This window comes from Dipodomys spectabilis, unplaced genomic scaffold, assembly GCF_019054845.1.
Source record: "Dipodomys spectabilis isolate Male_0828 unplaced genomic scaffold, ASM1905484v1 ptg000064l, whole genome shotgun sequence".
In the NCBI taxonomy this organism is placed as follows: domain Eukaryota; kingdom Metazoa; phylum Chordata; class Mammalia; order Rodentia; family Heteromyidae; genus Dipodomys; species Dipodomys spectabilis.
The window spans coordinates 423,059-429,630 of record NW_024870741.1 but is presented as its reverse complement, the minus strand read 5'-3'; positions in this window follow the sequence as shown (position 1 = coordinate 429,630).

Sequence of the window (6,572 nt, the reverse complement as noted above, 5' to 3'; positions counted from 1 at the left end):
TTCTAGTGGATAATATCATTGGAGAAGTTCAGATTTGCTAGTCTATGTCTAGATTAAATAAACCAACAATCTATGGCAGGGCAATGTGATACAAGCTTGGAATTCTAGTACTCAGACTAAGGCAGGAGATTAGAGAGTAGAATTAAATAGTGATACTTTCCCTGGACCAGGTAGTATAATTTAGTCTAATAAAACAAACCAAACAACAAGAAAGGAATACACAGTTGCAAGTTTGGGCTAATTTTGTCATTATGTTTTGAAAAGTCAACATTCCTATTGAAATGTAACTCGTATATAATCTTCAGTTGTGTTTTAAAAGCTCTCTTCATTACAGAACATTCCCAGATTCCAAATGGCTCATGATTCCCACCCAAAATTTGAAAAAGTAAGTAAGCATCATTCTGTTGGATTCCAAAGAAATGACGAAGGATTACAAAATCTTAAGCCTAGAGAAATAGCAAAGTTCATCAAATGCAGGACTTTGTAGATCTTGCTAAATTAGACTTTAGAGTTAAAATAAATATTTTAGTTTTGTTTGTAATTTAATATTTTATAGGATGCTACAAAATTCTTTTTAAGTAGAGGGTTTAATTGACAAATTCACAAATGTTTCTGGCATTCTATTTGCCTAGAATATGCTTTCAAGAGAGTTATAATTAGATCTTAGTTAATAGATAATTCCAACAGTTCATGTATAAGATGATAATGTAAATAATCTAGACAGAGTTGCCAACAAATCAATATTAATCTATAAATATAGAAAGAAATGCAATTTTTGAGGATTTTGTATGACATTGTATGAAGAGAATAATTGTGTGACATCTTCTTTCTTCTACCTATAGGTAACACAGGAAGCAAGTTCCTTAATTACCTGCCTCTGTATACAATGAGAAAAATGCTACATTTGGGATTTATTTTTGTTTTATTGGTTTGTCCTAGGGCTTGATATCTGGGCCTGTAAACTGTCTCTGAGCCTGTTTATAATCAAGGATCGTGCGCTACCACTTCAATCTCAGTGCCACTTGTGTCTGACTTTTTCTGAGTTTATTGGAGATTTCAACCATAATCTTCTGACCTTAGCATCCTGAATATCTGTGATAGTTTAAAAAGTATAAAAATGAATAACATTTGCAAGTGTTCTGATCTCAAGAATCTTACTAGGGGAAAAATGATGCAACTCAGTTTATTGTAGTATTCTTTTCAGAACAAGGAGTGCATCACATTATCAGAGGTGTAGTATTTTTCACAATAGAGATAAGCTATTCATGATGTGAATTAAGGGAATTTTAAGGTGCACTTTACAAGTTGGAAACTATTGGACTAGGATGACTTTATAGCATAAATCTTGGGATTGATGGTCATAGAAATAATAGCTTACTCTGATAAAATTTGCTTACTCTTGAAGAATTAATTACAGATGCTTCATAATTTTTTCCTCTACGAGAATGCGGCTATTTTTCTGTTGACTTCTCAATTTGTAACACTCCATTGGAAACTGCATCTATTGCAAAATTACATAACATGCAAACAGGTACTGTTTTGAATATCTCAGGTATGGAATGTTCAGAATTTGAAAATGAGTATTTATTAGTCATAGGAATTTTGAGGAACATATATATTCTGTCCTCTTAACAACTTATTTATTTTTAAAAGTTATGGGTTTCCATAGAATTAAACTGTTTTCGGTTTTATTATGAGAAACTACTATATTTATTCTTTTTTCAAAATATTGGCAAGTTTATTGTGAAAATATTGTCTAGTTGGATAACATTCAAGTTGATGACTCTCTGATAAAAAGGAGTAATCCATTCAAATTACATGCCAAATAGTATTGATTTTTAAAAAGTTGCTACATAAAATAAAGAATAATATTTACTTTAACAATACAGTAAAATTATATTTTATGCAGCTTATTTTTTAATTTAGTTTTATTGTCAAATTGATGTACAATGGGGTTCCAGTAATTGTAAGGTAGTGAATACATAACTTTTCAAACTTGTTACCCCCTCTTTCATTTTTCTCACAGTTTTCTTTCACCTCAATACTCCTCACAAGTTGTAATGTACATTTCCAACATATTGTCTTGTGAGTAATGCTATTGCATTGTCTTCCCCTTTGTCCTTTGTCTCGCCATTTTGTTGTTCCTCTTCCCTTCCCTAATTAAGGTAAATGTATACACAGGCTACCAAAATCAAATAGAGCCAAGGACAAACCATAGGGGTAAAAACCCAAAGAAAATAGAAATCACATAGTACATTAAAAACAACTGCAAAAAAAATCTCTGTTTCCATATCTTGGAGTTCATTTTGCTCAGCATCAGCTTATATCTTCATATAGACACATAAAGCCACTGGAAAATAATAGGTGCCTGGACACTATATCATGTGGACAACATGTTAGAGTTTTTGATGGTAAAGGTTGAATTAGGATTGGGGAAAACGTGATTTTGATAAAGGGATTTCAAAAGAGTTAAAAAATTATGACAGGCATATTTTAATTGTTCAAACCTTTTAACAACTTAGCCTATTAAGAAAATTGCCTGGGAAAATAGGCTTTCATGCAAATAAAGCTATGGAGACTTAGTTGAGAGGGAGAAATGTGGGTAAAGATAGCTCATTTTCACAATAAACAAACAAACTTCAGAAACCTTACTGTAAATCCTGTAGGTTCCCTTGAGAATTGTCCTTACCCAGGAAATATACTCTCACTGTGTGAAATTCAAAGTTCTTAAAAAAACCTAAGACATCAAAATTTGTGAATTGAACTTTCATTACCAAAATTATTCTTTGAAAAAGATAATTTGGGTCAAAATATTTAGGCAGAAAGTGCCCTCCAAAATGAAAGAAGGTATTGGGTTCACGCTTTTCTGTTTGTAACACTTTCCCCAATGTCTTTGCACGTGAAGCACTGAAACACAGAAAAAAAATCTGATTGGATACTCCAATGATTACACATTTCTAAGCAGCTCACAAAAAATAATATCCTTATCAACATGAGGTAGTGAAGACTTCTCATTACATAAGCCAAAAAGTTTGGGATCAGAAAAGAATTGAGTAAATTGAAAGGGTAAGCAAACAATGTTCTTACAAGCCCTATCTAAGCATATTGACTTCAGCAGTGGAGGGGGGCCAGAAATTTTGATATAGATTTTCTTAATATTTTTGCTACCTAAAGTGATTTTACAGAGCCTATATGGCTCACTACAATGCAGAATAGATTGAATGAAGACAGGAAAATAAATTCTATGTTCAAATGAGGCAACTTCAAAGAGTTTTAAAAGAGAAACCATGAAGATATAGAGGGGCGGGGTGAGGAGGATATCTTATAGACTTTCAGCTTCACTGGACTTGAGGCCAAGAAGCTGTGCCTAATTGGAAATCAGGCAAGAGCTAAGAAGAGGACATAGATTTAGGACTTACAAGCATTGTCTTTTGTAACAGACACTGTCACCCAAGGTATGGATGATTTAACTCTATTCTTTTCCATACATCTTGCTGAGCAAATGCAAGACCAAGAGAAAAATAATCTATTGAAATATTTTTGCAAAGTATAACTTCACTGATCCTGATATGGTATCTAAGGAGAGTCCTAAGAGAGAACATAAAAGTGGAATATACTTTGGTTTCCTCTAAGCATCTTGTTAGCAAAATATATCTTTGAGGTTAGAAGTGATTGAACCAAAAAGTAGTGGAGTACTTATTTTTGTGACACTTTAGACACAAGAAGACTTTCAAGGTAAAAGAATAAAAGTATAGCTAAATATTTGTGATCACAACTTCTTGGACTCGTTTTGTGGAGACAAAGTTTTACATTAGAGTTTGTCCTCATTAACATAGATGTTGGTTTTTTGTGGCAACCAAATGCAACGGTGAAGTTTAATGGACTCTCTTAGACAAGGAAACAACATGGTAGAAAAAATGGCAAATAATATTTAGTAAATTAGTTTGGTTAATTACTTTGCCAGAGCAAAGAATGAAAGATATAATTCAAAATCACTTGACTTAAAAGTTTGACGAAAGAGTAGTGAAGAGAGATGAAAGAAAACATAGAGGACTTTTCTGTCTCCAGTGGAGTAATGGGTTGTTGATCTTGTTTCTTCCATTCTTTCTTCACAAGCTATCAAGGGTGGCTGAGGACTGGATTATCCATTGCAGACAAAGAGAACTCACAGAAGAAAATATTTGCAGCAGATGTAGGTGATTCTTAACCTTAGACAATCTATTTAAATCTGTTCAAAATTCTCTGCTACCCAAAACTGCCCTCTTTGAACAGCTTTGTTTGCTTTTCCCAACACTACCCTTCATTGACTATTTAAAATTTTGAGAGGTCACATTCATCCTCTCTAGAGATTGCTGTTTGGTTGTGATTTTTGTGTGTTTTTGTATTTTGTTGTGTTTTCTAACCAAATTACAAAAGGTTTTGCAAGTGTATTACAAAAAATATGTCCATCTAATTGTCCAATGCTCCTTGATCAGAGTGACTCCTTCTATCATTCTCAACCAACCCCTTCTCCAAGATTTATTTCAGATTTACCACTTCCTTTATCACATGTGTACATTGAGTATTCTAGCTGTACATGCCCTTGTTCCATTTTTCATTCATTCTATGCCTTTACTATTATTCCTCTCTGGTTTCAACTTCCTGATAGTCATTCTGTTAAACTGTCTGTTAATATTTTGAAAGGTTTATATACATTCCACGGAGTTTCAATCCTGCATATACTTGAACTGATGTCAGCTTATATTTCCATAATTCATTCATCTGCAATAACAATTTGCAAGACTGGAGATGTGAAGCACCTAGACATGATTTTATTCTCATCCATTTGGAAGATTAATCTTTTGTCAACAAGAAAGTTTAAATATGGCTTAGAATATATTCCTAACTACAAAATTTTATAAATGGCTTTGTAAAAAGGTTTGTGATTATTTTATTTTACATGGGATAATATTTTCTACTACCTATAAGTTTTGGAAAAAGAAGAAAACCACGATTTACTACTATAGAGGAATATGGTAGAAACAGAAGACAGATTTTATGTTTGTCACATCTCTGATGAGTACCCATATTCATGACTTTAAGTCATATTTCTTACTATGTTAGATAGATAGGGAAAACATAAAACAACATATGATAAGGCATCTATTTGTGACTTTTCAAAATGTACCTTATTAAGTGATGAAACTTACTTTATTAGCTAGTTTTTGGGTTTGTATTATGGGAGGTTGTTCTATTTGACACATTTCTGGAAGGCACCTACTGAACAACACAAATGGTGGGTGGTACTATTTCTACACTTTAATGAATGGTTGAACCTGCTTGGCATTAGTGCTGGATAAATAAATCAACTCTATTGTAATTTGCACCCTAAACTTGAAAAATTTGTAATGTCACTATCGTCTACTTGTCAAATGTTATTTTGGTGAATGTGATTTTTAAAAGATTATTTCAAAAGGAATCTGTTTTCAGGAGATTAAATGTAGGTTGTCATTTGTTTGTGAATGATAACATTTTTATACAACAGAACCAAGTTTTACTGAAGTACCAGTATTTTGAAGCATTAACGATATTCTCAATTAATGTTTTTGTGAATTATATTTGACCTGAAGTCAAGTTTTCCTAGCCTTGGTAGACTAATTATGGATCTATCGTTCTAGGAACTAATTTTTTGGCCTACTTATGCTGGACAGAAAGCTTTCAGTAATCATCAGAAGAGGGGTATTAAAAATAATTTTGTGACATTTTTGATCTTGGTCACACATATGGGCTGGTCATTTGTTTGAAAGTTTGAATTACTGTACTTTCAGATTTTGTGATCTCATCTTTCATTTTAAGTTGCACTGCATTTCACAATTGCAAACTGCTAATTCCGGTGTCATAAGGAATTGAGATGGATTTTCAATTACTTTCTGTTGACATGTTTCATGAGTCTAGGTGAGAAATCTTGCCCTTGTTATCTGATGAAGCAGATAACTGGGACCTGGGATCCTAGGACCCATGGGTCCTGCAGAAGAGTAATACATTTTAGATATCATATCATAAAATTTGGGTATAATCAGTAGGAAGGCTTCCGAAATTGGAGAAAAATATTTTGGAATCAGTGAGTTAAAACAATAAACAGAGCAGCAGAGTAAAGTCCCTTATAGATTAGAGGAAAACAACAATTTTTTTTTACAATGTGAATTCAGAAGACCAAGAACACTTAGAAGGTATCAAAAGTTTATACCAAAGACATTGCATTGATACTTTTTATATTCAAATGTACATTCTAAACCTTATTATTTATATTCCAATCTATTTATTGTAATAAATATCTATTTATTTGTCAAATTATCATTTAATTCTAGTAAGTTTCACTGTGTGAAATAAAATATTAGCACGTATAAAGATAAAATATGTAACTATATATAATATAAGAAAAAGGCACATGTTTTTCAATGTACTGTTGTGGTTAGGGTATCAAAGGCAACTGTGTTTTAAAGTATTATTTCATTATTTCTACCTCAGTGTTGGTAGAGTTGGACCTAAAGCTTTACCATTTGTAGATTTACAGCCTAGAGGCAAGAGGAAAC